Source organism: Chlorocebus sabaeus, chromosome 14, assembly GCF_047675955.1.
Source record: "Chlorocebus sabaeus isolate Y175 chromosome 14, mChlSab1.0.hap1, whole genome shotgun sequence".
NCBI classification, from domain to species: domain Eukaryota; kingdom Metazoa; phylum Chordata; class Mammalia; order Primates; family Cercopithecidae; genus Chlorocebus; species Chlorocebus sabaeus.
The window spans coordinates 93,573,981-93,588,107 of NC_132917.1; positions in this window are offsets into that span (position 1 = coordinate 93,573,981).

The following is a 14,127-nucleotide window of genomic DNA, read 5'->3' on the forward strand; positions in this document are numbered from 1 at the left end:
ATGCCACCAACAGGCGACTGTGATGCCTCACTCAGGTGGTCTGCTTTCTGCAGTTGAAGGCGGGTCTTTTTCTTCCATCCATTCAGATTGAATCCAGGGAGTCCTCCCTGGAAAGACCTGTATTCCACAGAAGACTTCCCCTGGAGCTTCTCCTCTCTGCACCTCAACTTTCTTGGTGGGGTGCAGCAGGCCACCCACGCCCAGGCCCCTGCTCACGACAGTGGACTTCGGACACAGCCCCAGGCCTTCCAGGATCTTTCTCATGCATTCTCAAACCATTAGACTCCCCAGTCCTCACTCTATTGTTTCCCCTTATTTAGTAAATATTTATTGAAGATCCATTATTTGCACAAAAGGACAGCAGGCCGCAGGGAAAGGGGTATAGTGGGAGATATGATGAAAAGATGATTAAGATTGCAAGTTCTCAAAAGTTTAGATATTGAAGTATTATTTTCCAAATGAGTTACCCAGGGAATTAACGGGTGTCGCTCAAAGAAAGGGTTCTAGAGTGAATATAAAACATTGGTTTAAACACAGGTAGACATTTTAAATTACTGCACAGCTTCTCAAAAGTTTTAATATGCTAATGTGTCATCTAAATTCCCAAAAGGAGAAACATAATATATTGGACTTTTTAAGAGTATTTATGAAATTTTTTCTTGCATTGAACTAGTCCCAGATAGAAGACTTAGCCTTAAAGGGCAAAATAAAAAGATGAGTTCTTTTTCTTTTTAACTGACAAATAAAAATTTTATACATTAATGGCTTATAATATGATGTGTTGCAATATGTATACTTTGTGGGATGGCTAAATTGAGCTACTAACATGCATCACCTCGTATTTTTTGTGTGGTGAGAATACTTAAAATCTACTCTCAGTGAGTCTCAAAATACATTATTAACTATAGTCACCATGTTGTACAGTAGATCTCTTGAACTTATTCCTCCTCTCTAACTGAACTTTTGTATCCTTTGACCAATATCTCCCCAACCTTCCCCATACCCCTGACTCCAGCCCCTGCTATCACCACTCTACTTCTACTTCTGAGTTTGACTTTTTATAATAGATTCCATAGATGAATGAGATCATGCGGTATTTGTCTTCCGTGTCTGGCTCATTTCACTTAGCACAATGTCTTCAAATGTCTCAGGGTCTGCCCCTCTTTCTGCCTCTGTGGGGGCTCCAAGTTGGAATTCACGGTTACTGTAATTGACAGGGGGCAGAGATTTGGCGCTGGAACCTCTAGAGTCTGAGCTCTACCATGGAAAGGCTGTATGATGCTCAGCAAGTCATTTAACTCCTTGGTGTCTCTGTTTTCTCATTGATAAATGCAAAGATAATAGTGCACCTTCACTGAGCTTCACTGAAGAGATGTCTGGCTCTGGCAGGCTTGAATGTTGGCCATTGGCTCTGGTTCTCCCATGTGGAAACAAAGCCTGCGTCTCACACCCAGCAGCACGAGCAGCAGGGTCTCGGCCCAGCCAGTGGTCCTGAGTGGCACAGGGTCAGATACAACCAGGTCCATGAACATTTGTGTCTTTGTATAAGGTCGGACTTTTATTGATGCAATTTCAGTCATAAACGCCACTAGCTGCATGGAGTTCCCAAGGAGGTGATTTTCTTTAGTGCTACCTGTTTACTTGGTAGTTAAAGCCACAGGCACACTTTACAAATCAGTCAGTATTGCAAACAAGACATAGTAGTATACTTAATCAATATACAAATGCTGTAGATTAAATCTTCTATATCAGTAAACATTCATAAAGTAATATTTAACATTAAGAGAAAGGGGGATAGGATAACGGGTTAATGAACCAGTCCAAGAGGGTAACACGAACAAGGAGAATGTCCTGGTCTGATCTGGATGCATATCAGCATTTTGTAAGAAAGAGACTTTGGTGGCAGATGCTGGGTGCCGGTCATGAGTGACAGCAGGATGGGGGTCTATGAAGATGGCCATCTGGAGCTGGTGAATTCTTCCTCTTTTTATAGCCCCCAAGTCCTCTGGTGAGGACTGATAAAGTAAACCTTATCTGATTGGGTATAGTCACTATTGATTAGACAAACATCTGGTTCTTGTTCGCATGATGTCTTTTAAAATGTTAAGATGGAGTCTTTTTCTAAGATGGAGTCACTTATGTCAAAGGTCCTGTATACACAGGGGCTGCCCACATTTCAACACAAGGTGCCGTAAGACTGCCCAGGAGGACCTGAATGCCTGGAGTGCTCCAGCCATGCTCATGCCAAGGATTTTGTACCTCCGTCTGTCTGTGGACGCCCCTGGTGTGCAGTTGGAGATGAGGAAGAGGCTTGGGTTCCTGTCAGCAGCATGGAATGAGTGGAGGTATGGGTAGAAAGAAGCTCTGTGTTTAAACTCTATTTACAGAATATGGACGTTGAGAGAGAGTCTGGGGTACTTAAGGAAAGGTTTGATTGCATTGTAGAAAACAGTTTTCTGAAACTTAGACTATTTCTGAAGAAATCAAATTTTAATTCTTTTGAATTTATACAGCAACTCATCTCACAATAATTATTAAATGATAATAACAATAATAATGATACTCTTCCTCCTCCTATTATCACCAAATAGCATTTACTGGGTGTGGCAAAATGCTGGGGCATTGGTCAGGAATACTGGACTTGTATTTCTCATTTGATCCTTTAAAAATCTTTGTGATCAATCAATTACTATGTTATATAATTAAAATATTAAAATAATTAGAAATTTTATTTAATAATAGCAATAATATATTAGTGTAAATACTTTTTCGAATAATGAAAATATACAATAATATATTACGCACAAACACAAATGTGTTAAGTAAACGCATTAGAGCTTGTTGCAGCCAGGATATAATGTGCATTATCATATGCTATACCAACATTCCCATTTGACATCGGAGGATATGAGCTCTGGGTTGCTAAGTATCGTTTCCCAGGTTACAGCTCCCTGGAGGAGGCAGCTGGACTCCAGGCCCCCATGTTTCCTGAGACCTCCATAGCCTGCCTCCCACCTTTGCTATGCTGCTTCTATGAGAAGATAAAGTAATTTAATTAATAGCAGCTGTCAATATGCAGGGCCACCTCTCAAGTGCTAGAAATAGTTCTCTTAAGCAGGAAATACTTTTTTTTTTTTTTTCCCCAAAATAATGTATTGTGTTTCAAAAGTATTTCCTCTAATTGCAGGGAATCCAAATCAAGCGCTTGCATTTCTCATAAACAAACACCTCTGTATACTTTCCCCTGACCATGGCTGACTTCAAAGGCAGGCGGGCCTGCACCAGAGCCTCAGGGCCAGAGGAGATCACCCCAGGCAGAACCACAGACTATGCAGGGCACCTCTGCACCCCTCTGCACCCATCTTCCTGAAGTGCTGGGCTTGACTTCCCTGGCAGCATTGTTCATTTCAACAGCTAAATACGCGGTCAACAACGGGTTGGTGAAAATGGGGGCGCCCAGGAGCCATTCCATGCCTTCAGATAGGGTCTGGGGTCAATGTGCAATGCATCATTTCACACAGGTTAAAAGGAAAAGCAGTCGCCAGTGCCTGTTGTTCATTTAAGGAGATTAAAATGATAGAAAAAGAGGATTTTGCATTTTAGACAGTGAGCAGTGGAATTTAAAAAGCAGTGCCAGAAATCATTCAGTATGCGTTAGATTTTTTTTTTTTTTTTTTCCAGACAGAGTCTCTCTGTGTCATGCAGGCTGGAGTGCAGTGGCGTCATCTTGATTCACTGCAACCTCAGCCTCCCCCAAGTTCAAGTGATTCTCCTGCCTCAGCCTCCCAAGTAGCTTGGATTACAGGCGCCTGTCACCAAGCCCAGCTAATTTTTGTATTTTTAGTAGAGACGGGGTTTCGCCATTTGGCCAGGCTGGTCTTGAACTCCTGACCTCAAGTGATCCGCCTGCCTCGGCCTCCCAAAGTGCTGGGATTACAGGCGCGAGCCACTGTGCTTGGCCTTAGTAGGTGTTACATTAAAAAAATCACATGTACTCCATAAAGATGTACAATTATGTATTAATAAAAAATTAAAATAAAAAGACCATGTAAACTGCTACGTATTCCCACCGGAGAGCTGGTGAGTTTCTCCATGGGTCGTACCATTACCACAAGAGTGCTCTGGCCCACGCACACCCTGCTCCGCCCATCAGCAGCGCTCCTCCTCCTCTCCGCCATTTGCTTCTCATATCTTCCTGGGCTGATGTATCCATGCTGTGTGCTCAATACTGCCTCCGGCTGGTGGAAGCCTGGAAGGGAGATAGACGGTATGGATGGCTAAGCAGACGAGCTGGGCTGAGAGCAGCCTCGGCTGTCTATCACGTTACTACCCAGCCTCGGATTCAGGTCAAACCTGCTTGCACTTTCTGAACACCAGGAAAGATGCAGCCCGGGCCCAGATAGTTCACTTCTCAGTCAGCAAATGGGGAAAAAAATGGACAAGGTGCTACGTCCTTTGAGGTTCCTGCCCTGCAGCCATCTTATCTACTATGTCCCTCTGGGCTCAAATGGCGCTTTCCTCCAGGGCTCTCCTGGCTTCTCACCCCGCCACCTCCACAGGGTTTGGTACCTTCCTGGGTTCCTGTGGTTCCCACTGCACAACTGGATCTCTGTTCTCACTGCCTGAAATTAACATTCCTGTTTCTGCTTCTCTTGCCTTCCTGACTCCAGGAGGTGGTGGTAGTTACTCAGCTGTGCTTCCACACCCTGGCCTTGTCTTCCTCAATAGACTCAACTTTTTGTCCTGCTACTTTCCTAGTCCTCAGGTTACAGGCAGTGGAACTTGTTTTCGGCATTTACTGAGAGACGGCCTTTCTGATTTTGTGCCCCAGTCACGGTGCTAGTCTTCTGGATCTTTCCCAACAGTGTCGACACTGTGAGTGCTGCCTGTGCACGCATTCATTGTATTCTTGCTCCAGATGGCAGTCTGTGACCAGCACGACTCAACTCCCCTCCCGTTCTGTCCCTTTCTAGTAAAATTTCCTGTACGTTACCCCAACCTCTGCTGACTCACAGGTGACTGCTGTCCTGATTTTTAACCCCACAGAATAATTCTGTCTGTTCTTGAGATTCACATAAATGGAATTGTATAGTACATACTGTTTGGTGCCTAGTGGCTTGAATTGAGTCCAGTGTTTTAGAAACACATCCCTGCTGTTGTGTCTGTCAGTAGTGCATTTGTTTGCTGGGTGATGTTCCGTTGTATAATTATCCTATAATTTCTTCATTCATTCTCCCGTTGTTGTGCCCTTGTTTATTTCCAGTTTTTGGCTACTGTGAGAGACAGCGTTTGTAGCAGTAGCGCTAGCTAGGCTTGGACATTAGTCTTTCTCCAGAACTTGGGACAGGCCATTAAGGTCAGGACCCATGGATGTGACCCAGAGCTTGCTGACCCTCGGCTGCTTGGGACAGCAGGGACAGTCTGACCCTAGGGGAGTCAGAGGAGGGCCACGTGGTGACCATTACACCCCAGGAGATATGGACTTAATGAACAACCCCTGTGGAAAGGGGTCAAGGAATTTCCCTCGTAGAGAACTATAGGGTTTTGTGATTTTCTTTGGTTTAATGTCAAGAGAATCAAGTTGTGGGAAATGCTAGAACCCTCCTCAACTCAGTGCACTGAGTCCCTGAATGCTCACTCAAGGAGACAGGAAAGGTGGAGTGCAGCCCTGCACAGCAGCTGCTGAGCTCTGGACCAGGGAGGGCATCGTACAATATCCAAGGAGAGCGCAAAGGAAGGAAACACCAGTTAACTCATTTAAACCTCACTATCACATGTCATCTCCATTTCATATATAGGAAAACTGAGGTTCAGATATGTTAAATAAATTATCCAGGGGCAGCAGCTGGTGTGAGAGTCATTTCTTAATAACTGACCACATGACTAGATAATTCTCAAAAGATAAAATGCAAGTTAAGTGACTAATAGAAAACATTGATTATATATCGGTTTCATGCCAAATGCTATTCTTGCCAGGGTATTACATTTAAAAAGGCAGACAGAAGTTCTTGCCCTGATGGTGCCCCAGGGTGAGATGCATGATGAACAAAGCGAACACATAGAGTATTCTAGAAGGTGGTAAGTGCCATGGAGAAAAATAAAACAGAGAAGAAACAAGGGTTGTGGTTACAGGGGTATTTGCAAGAGTAAATATCTTGACCAGGAAAAGCCTATGAGAAAATGACATTTGAGGACAGACTTGAAAGAGATGAGAGCATGACCCTGGGGTGGGATTGAGCATTAAAGGTGAGGAAATGGCCATGCAAAGGCCCTGTGACGGCAGTGTGCCAAGACTGAGAAACTGCAGAGAGGGCAGGGTGACTGGAGTGAGTGAGTGAGGGGGAGTCAAGGAGCTGATGTCAGAGGGGGGTTTCTCGGGTTGAGCTCAGGTGGACCTCATAGGCCATGGTGAGGAATGACTGTTTGCTGAGTGAGGTGGGAAACCATGGAGGGTTTGGAAAGGGGAGTCACATGTCTTGAGTTGTGTTTAACAGGATCTCTCTGGCTCCTCAGTTGACAACAGATAACTGTGGGCAAGGACAGAAACATGAAGACCCATTTGGACATTATTGCAATAATTCAAGCAATAATTCAGAAGGTGACTTTGACCAGAGTGGCTGTTCCACAGATGGTGAAAAGCAGTCACAATAAGGTTCAGTTGGGAAAGTGAGACCCAAAGATTTGCTCAGGGTTTGGATGAGGGGTGTGAACGAATTGATTCTGACTCCAAGGATGGTGACATTACTATTCACCGAGGTGGGGCAGGTGACAGGAAAGCAGGTTTGCAAGGAAGAACAGGAACTCATTTTTGGATACATTACACTGGGAAATGCCAAAGGCAGATGTTAGACAGCTGGATACCTGCATGTGGAGTTGAGGGAGGGGTCCAGCCTGGAAATATAAACATGGGCGTCATCAGCATACAGACTGTATTTCAAACATGAGAGTGGATGGGGTTACCTAGGGAGTGCCTCTGATATTTTGAGGTTGGGCTAGACCCAGGGCAGGAGACAGAGGAGGGGCATTCAGTGAGGGGAGAGGAAAGCAGGAAAGCAGTGGTGAACTGGAGGGGGTGTCTGGCTGTGTCACAGCAGCTCTTAGGTCAGGTAATCTGGGGGCTTGGCAATTTGGAGCTCATTTGAGTGAGCTCATTGGAGCTCATTTGAGTGGAGATTTTGCAGCAAAAGCCTGAGTGGGGTGGGTTCAAGGGAATTGGGGACTGTGGACACAGACAACTGCAAAGGGTTGGATGGAGAGGATGTGGGTCAAGAGAGGCTCTGTCCAGCCTGACCAACATGGAGAAACCCCATCTCTACTAAAAATACAAAGTTAGCTGGGTGTGGTGGTGCACGCGTGTAATCCCAGCTACTCAGGAGGCTGAGGCAGGAGAATCTTTTGAACCCGGGGAGGGGGGTGGAGGTTGCGGTGAGCCGAGATCATGACATTGCACTCCAGCCTGGGCAACAAGAACGAAACTCTGTCTCAAAAAAAAAAAAAAAAAAAAAAAAAGAAGGCTGTCTTCTAACTCTTTTTCATGGTAGATTTCAAACATGTGCAAACATAGGGTGAAAGAACAAATGCTTAAATGCTTGTGTCTCCACCACCCGCTTCAACAACGATCTTGACCAACCCTGCTCCATCTATACCATTCCTTCCCCTGCAAACCCCAAACATGTATATTAAATTAATTGATATTGCCCCACAGCTCACTGAGGCCCTGTAAAAGTTTTTTTGTTTTTTGTTTTTTTTTTTTAACTTCTCCCCTCTCTGCTTCATTTGGGATAGGTGCCATGGGCCTGCCTTCTAGTTTGCTGATCTTTTCTTCTGCAGCATCTAATGTACCGTTCATCTCATCCAGTGAACTTTCCATTTCTGATATTTTACTTTTCATTTCTAGAAATTTCATTTGTGTGGTTTTCGTATCTTCTGTTTCTTTGCTTCTCATGTTTATGCCTTCCTTTTCGGTGGCTCACACCTGTAATCTCAGCACTTTGGGAGGCTGAAGTGGGTGAATCATCTGAGGTCAGGAGTTACAGACCAGCCTGGCCAACAAGGTGAAACCCCTTTTCTACCCAAAATGCAAAAAAATTAGCTAGGCGTGGTAGCGCATGCCTGTAATCCCGGCTACTCGGGATGCTGAGGCAGGAGAATCACTTGAACCCGGGAGGCAGAGGTTGCAGTGAGCCGAGATCGTACCACTGCACTCTGGCTTGGACAACAAGAGCAAAACTCCGTCTCAAAAAAAAAAAAAAGAAAAAAGAAGAAAGAAAATATTTGTAAGATTAAAAATAGCTGTTTTAAAGTTCTTATCAGATAGTTTAATCATCTCTGTAATTTCTATTGATTGTCTTTTTTAAAAATCCAGTTTATGGGTTATAGTTTTCTTGCTTCTTTGTATGTCTAGCAGTTTTTTATTAGATGCTCTATATAGTGCATTTTTCATTGTCGAGGTCTAGATTTTATTGCGTTTCTATAAAGAGTGTTGGACTTTCTTTTGGAACACACTTAAGTTACTTGGGATCAGGTTGACCACTTCAAAGCTTACTTTTATGTGTTTTACGGCAGGCCCAGAGCAGCATTTAGTTTAGGACTAATTTAGCCCTACTGCTGCAATGTCCACAACTAGGGCATGGCATGGATGGGGTGGCCCACGCAGAGTAGGGAGGGGCAAAGCGCATTCAAGAGATGAGAGGCCGTTATAGGAAAGATCATCTTGTGACTATTAAAGTGGCCAAGGTACTAAATCTTTTTCCTTCCCTCCCTCCCTCCCTCCCTCCCTCCCTCCCTCCCTCCCTTCCCCTTCCTTCCTCCCTTCCTCCCTCCCTCCCCCTTCCCTCCCTTCCTTCCTTCCTTCTTTCCTTCCTTCCTTCCTTCCTTCCTTCCTTCCTTCCTTCCTTCCTTCCTTCCTTCCTTCCTTCCTTCCTTCCTTCCCCCCTCTCTCCTTCCCTCCCTCCTTCTTTCCTTCGTTCCTTTCTGAAAGTTGGAAAAATAAATAACTAAATCCCATGCATGATCCTAGATTGGATCCTGAATTGGGGGTGGGGTCTTATAAAAGATATTATCAGGACAATTTGATGACATTTAAATTTGTATGCTATATTAAATAATAATACATAAATAATAAGTTTTCTGAATTGGGCGAGGTGTGGTGGTTCATGCCTGTGATCTCAGCACTTTGGGAGGCTGAGGCGAGTGGATCACTTGCAGCCATGAGTTTGAGACCAGCCTGGCCGACATGGTGAACCCCATCTCTACTAAAAATACAAAAATTAGCTGGGCATGGTGGCGGGTGCCTGTAATCCCAGCTACCTGGGAGGTTGAGGCACGATAATTGCTTGAACCCTCCAAGCTTCCGCCCTCCACCTGCTGTTCCACGTGGTGGGTCTGCACAGCCTGGCTTGTGAGCAAATCCATTTTTCTTTCTCTTTGGGACCAACATGGGCTTAGAGATGACATAGCCTTGGGCATCCAAGAAATTAAAATTTGAGACAGAGGTTGCAGTGAGCAGACATCATGCCACTGCACTCCAGCCTGAATGACAGAGTGAGACTCCATCTCAAAAATAAAAATAAAGCATAAAATGAATAAATTTTCTGAATTTGATCATTGCATTGTGATTATATAAGCTAATTCCTTGTTGTTAGGAAGTACGTGCTGAGGTATTGAGATGTGAACGGTCAATTTACTCTCAAATGGTTCAACAGCAACATAAAGAGAGATAAAAGAAAAAAGAGAAAGCGAGCAAAAGGTGATAAAATGTTAACAAAGAGTGAATCATTGTACTATAATTCCCGGGATCCCAGGGATATGTACTCACTAGGACGGTCATTTGTCAAATTGTTTAGGAAGCAGGTTTGGAGTCTTGTGTGGGGAATTCGTCAACACCACCAGTCCCGAGTTTACGTGCAGTGGAAAATGGAGCACTGTGGTCAGCAGTGGGAGAGCCAACTTCCGCCCTCCACCTGCTGTTCCACGTGGTGGGTCTGCACAGCCTGGCTTGTGAGCAAATCCACTTTTCTTTCTCTTTGGGACCAACATGGGCTTAGAGATGACATAGCCTTGGGCATCCAAGAAATTAAAATTTGAGGATCTCAGTGATTCAAAATTGCTGCTCTCAATTAATACATGATGAAGTCATGTTGTTTTGAAAAAAGAATGATTGAGGTGACCAACAGAAGGCTTTAATGTTTGTCCCCAAGTAGGTAGGCCACCCCAGATTTCCAACCCTGGGTACATTGCATTGGCAACCTAAATCCCAAGGACTATGAACTCGGTGGTCATTCTGCAGTTTCCTCTGAGAGTATTCGTGGGTTTGGGAATCTCCTGCTGAATAGGATATTGGGTAAAATTGCTTTATGTGAGCACTAGTAAACATTTAGCTTATATTACCAAGAAAAGCAACACTGTAAGCCCAGGAAACTTAGAGCTTATCAAACGGAAGGGGATGATGGAGCAAACAGGTGAAAAGTCTGGCAGGCAGGATGAAGATCAATCAAAAAAGGGCAGCTGGCTACAGGGAAATATCATTTCACCCCCACTAGCATGGCTGAAAAAAATACATGTTGGTGAGGATACAGAGACCTTGCTGATGGCATTTTAAAATGGCATAGCTGCCTTGGAAAACAGTCTAGCAATTCCTTGAAAAGTTAAATGTAGAGTTTCCATAAGACCCAGCAATTCCATTCCTAGGTATATACTCAACAGAAATAAAAACATATGCCCCCACAAAAACAAAACGTGTACACAAATGTTCGTTGCAGCATTATTCATGATAGCCCAAAGTGGAGACAGTCCAAGCGTCTACAAACTGATGAACTAATAAATAAAATGCGGCATATTCATACCAAGAACTTTCCTTTGGCAAGACAAAGAAATGAAATACTGATAAATGGGACAATAGGGGTAAGCATTGAAAATGTGCTGAGTAAAAAAAAGCCAGACACAAAAGGCCATATATTGTATGATTCCGTTTATCTGAAACATCCATTAACAGGCAAATCTGTAGAGACAGAAAGTAGAGGCCGGGCGCAGTGGCTTATGCCTGTAATCCCAGCACTTTGGGAGGCTGAGGCAGGCAGATCACGAGGTCAGGAGGTGGAGAACATCCTGGCTAACATGGTGAAACCTGTCTCTACTAAAACACAAAAAATTAGCCAGGCGTGGTGATGGGTGCCTATAGTACCAGGTACTCCGGAGGCTGAGGCGGGAGAATGGCGTACACCTGGGAGGCGGAGCTTGCAGTTGAGCCGAGATTGCGCCACTGCACTCCAGCCTGGGTGACAGAGCAAGACTCCGTCTCCAAAAAAAAAAAAAAAAAAAAAAAGAAAGTAGATTACTGGCTGGCAGAGCTAGAGGGCGAGGGGTCTAGGGAGTGACTACTCATGGGTGTGTGTTTTCTTTTTGGGGTGGTGAAAATGTTCTGAAATTAGGTAGTAGTGATGGTTGTACAACTCTGTGAATATACTAAAACTACCTGAATTGTACTTTCTAGAAGGATGAATTTTATGGCACATGCACATATGCATGGCACCTAAAAAAACCAAAAGAGGGCGGCTGTGTGTCCTGGGTTGTTCCTTGCTTCTTGTATGTGTGTTTCTGCAGTCCAGTTGAGCAGCTGTGCCTCAACCCTCGGGTCTATCCTGGTCTTAAATGCTCCCGACTGTTGCCTTCAGCCTTGGAACCACACAGCACCGCAGCACAGCCTGCAAGCCTTCCTGGGAAGATTTACACCTCTAGACTGAGTCTCTGCTGCTGCACTTTCTCCTCCCTCTCAAATGAAACCGCAGTGCCTCTCTGTGTGACCTTTTCTGTCATGCAATGACTTCTCTTTCATTTCCTATAAGCCTCTGAGCCCTGCCTTCTCCTTGCCAATTTCCCTTAGTTCCATCTTCCTTTGGCCTTCCCCATTTGTGTAAATCTGTAGGGAAATGTTATTTAAAGACAAAACCCACTACTTACTCTTCTTTCTTAATTGCTCCTTGGGAAATGTTTGGTTCTGTGTTCTTGGTGAAGGAAAGCTTCATTTTGTCTGCTTTTATATCACTAGTCTTTTCAGATTGCACATTCTAATCAGTCACCTCTTGAATCAGGTAATTAGTTTTATTGTATCAGTCTATCCTTCAGAATTTCATTATGCAAATATAAACATGCATAAATACATTCATGTTTCCCCCCTTTTACACAAAAGGAGGCATACTGTTTTGTGCCTTGCTTTGTTTCACTTATTATGTCTGAGAACTTTTCATATCATTTTATGGAAAGCTTCCCCTTTCTTTATCAGCTGTGTGAGAGTCCAGTGTCAAGATGGACTGTGTTTGGTTTCATCAGTCTCTGTGGAAGGATCCTGGCTGACCCGCGTCTTTTGCTCTTACAAACCTTGCTGGATGACCTTACGGTCACCTTGTTGCATGCACACATAGGTAGAGCTGTAGAATAGATTCCCAGTGGGGGAGCTGCTGGGCAAAGGGTAAATCCCTTTATAATTTTGGCACACATTGCCAGAGTGCCTTCCACAGGGTTCTATCAACTGCTGGGAACTCCTGTCAGCTATAAGAATGGCTGCTTCTCCAAGCCTTTCCAATAAAATATGTTACCAACATTTGAAGCCAGGTGCACTAGCTCATGCCTGTAATCCCAGCACTTTTGTTACTAACATTTGGGATTTCTGCAATGGTGTGCTGGTAAATGTTTAACAACCACGTCTCCAAACATAACAAAACAAAACAAATCCCAAAACCAGAAAAACAAGAAGCCCTAATTGTAGTGTCTGCTGATTTCCATGGTGTAAATACTTCCACCCAGGACAATTGCAAGCTATCAACATGATGTCCCTGAACATGGAGTTGGGAAGAGATGGGCCATAGCACCCGCTGTATAGTATTTCTACCACAGAGATGCAAGAGATACAAGTAACAGGGATAATTGTGAAACGTAGTAAAATAATGAGGAATTTAAGAGTTTTTATTTCCTTTGTATTTCTATGATTTATTTAGTTATAAATTTATATAATTAAATTTTAGCAACAATCTGCATGTAACGACCTACTCATAAATCCAGCTCCTGAAAATTTGGTAATTATTCATGGTCAGCTGTCAAGAGTCAGCTCTAGCACACTACTACAATTTTGCCAATTTGAAAGGTAGTGAATGCCATCCCAATGTAGTTGTCATTTTTATTGTGGTTGTTTTACTTGTTTAAGGACCATTTGTATTTCCTTTTCTGTGAAATATGTGTCTGTTCTTCGCACATTTATCTACTGAGTTTTATTCTCTTGTTGATATCTGGGAGATCCTTATACATGAAGCTCCTTCTGCATATCTTTGGTCTGTGTTATAAACTGCAGTGTTTTTTCCTGGTGTAGTTATTTATCTTTTGTGCTTGCCCATGGCATTTTTCTTTTTTTTTCTTTTTCTTTTTTTTTTGCCATGAAGTTGTTGTTGTTATTGTTTCAAAATGTAGTTGAATTGTTTTTTTTATTTTTTCTGTTTTTTTTTTTTTTCTCTCTTCTTTTTTCTTTTTTTGACACAGAGTCTCACTCTGTTACCCAGGCTGGAGTGGCATGTGTGACATGCAGTGGCATGCTATCTCGGCTTACCACAATCTCCACCTCCCAGGTTCAAGCGATTCTTCTGCCTCAGCCTCCCGAGCAGCTGGGATTAGAGGTGTATGCCACCATGCCCAGCTAATTGTTTTTGTTTGTTTTGTGTTTTTAGTAGAGACAGGGTTTCACCATGTTGACCAGGCTGGTCTCGAACTCCTGACCTCAAATGATCTGCCTGCCTTGGTCTCCCAAAGTTCTGGGATTACAGGTGTGAGCCACTGTGCCCAGTCCATTTTTTCTTTTATGGCGTCCAAATGTTGAATAACTAGGAACGACGGGATTAAATAACTAAATTTTTTTCTAATCACAATCAAGTTTCACATATTTAAGCAAGTTTCTTATACTCTAAGCAATCTGTACAGTTCCTGTATCTTCTTGGAGTTCATTATATTCAATTTTGTCTTTTTCTTTTGAGTCAGATTATTATTTAAAAACCCTCTACACTTAATGATATCACAAACATGCAAAATATGTTAGAGATAGGCCTGGCACACTTCAGCTAAAAAGAAGTATGCATAGAGGTTATA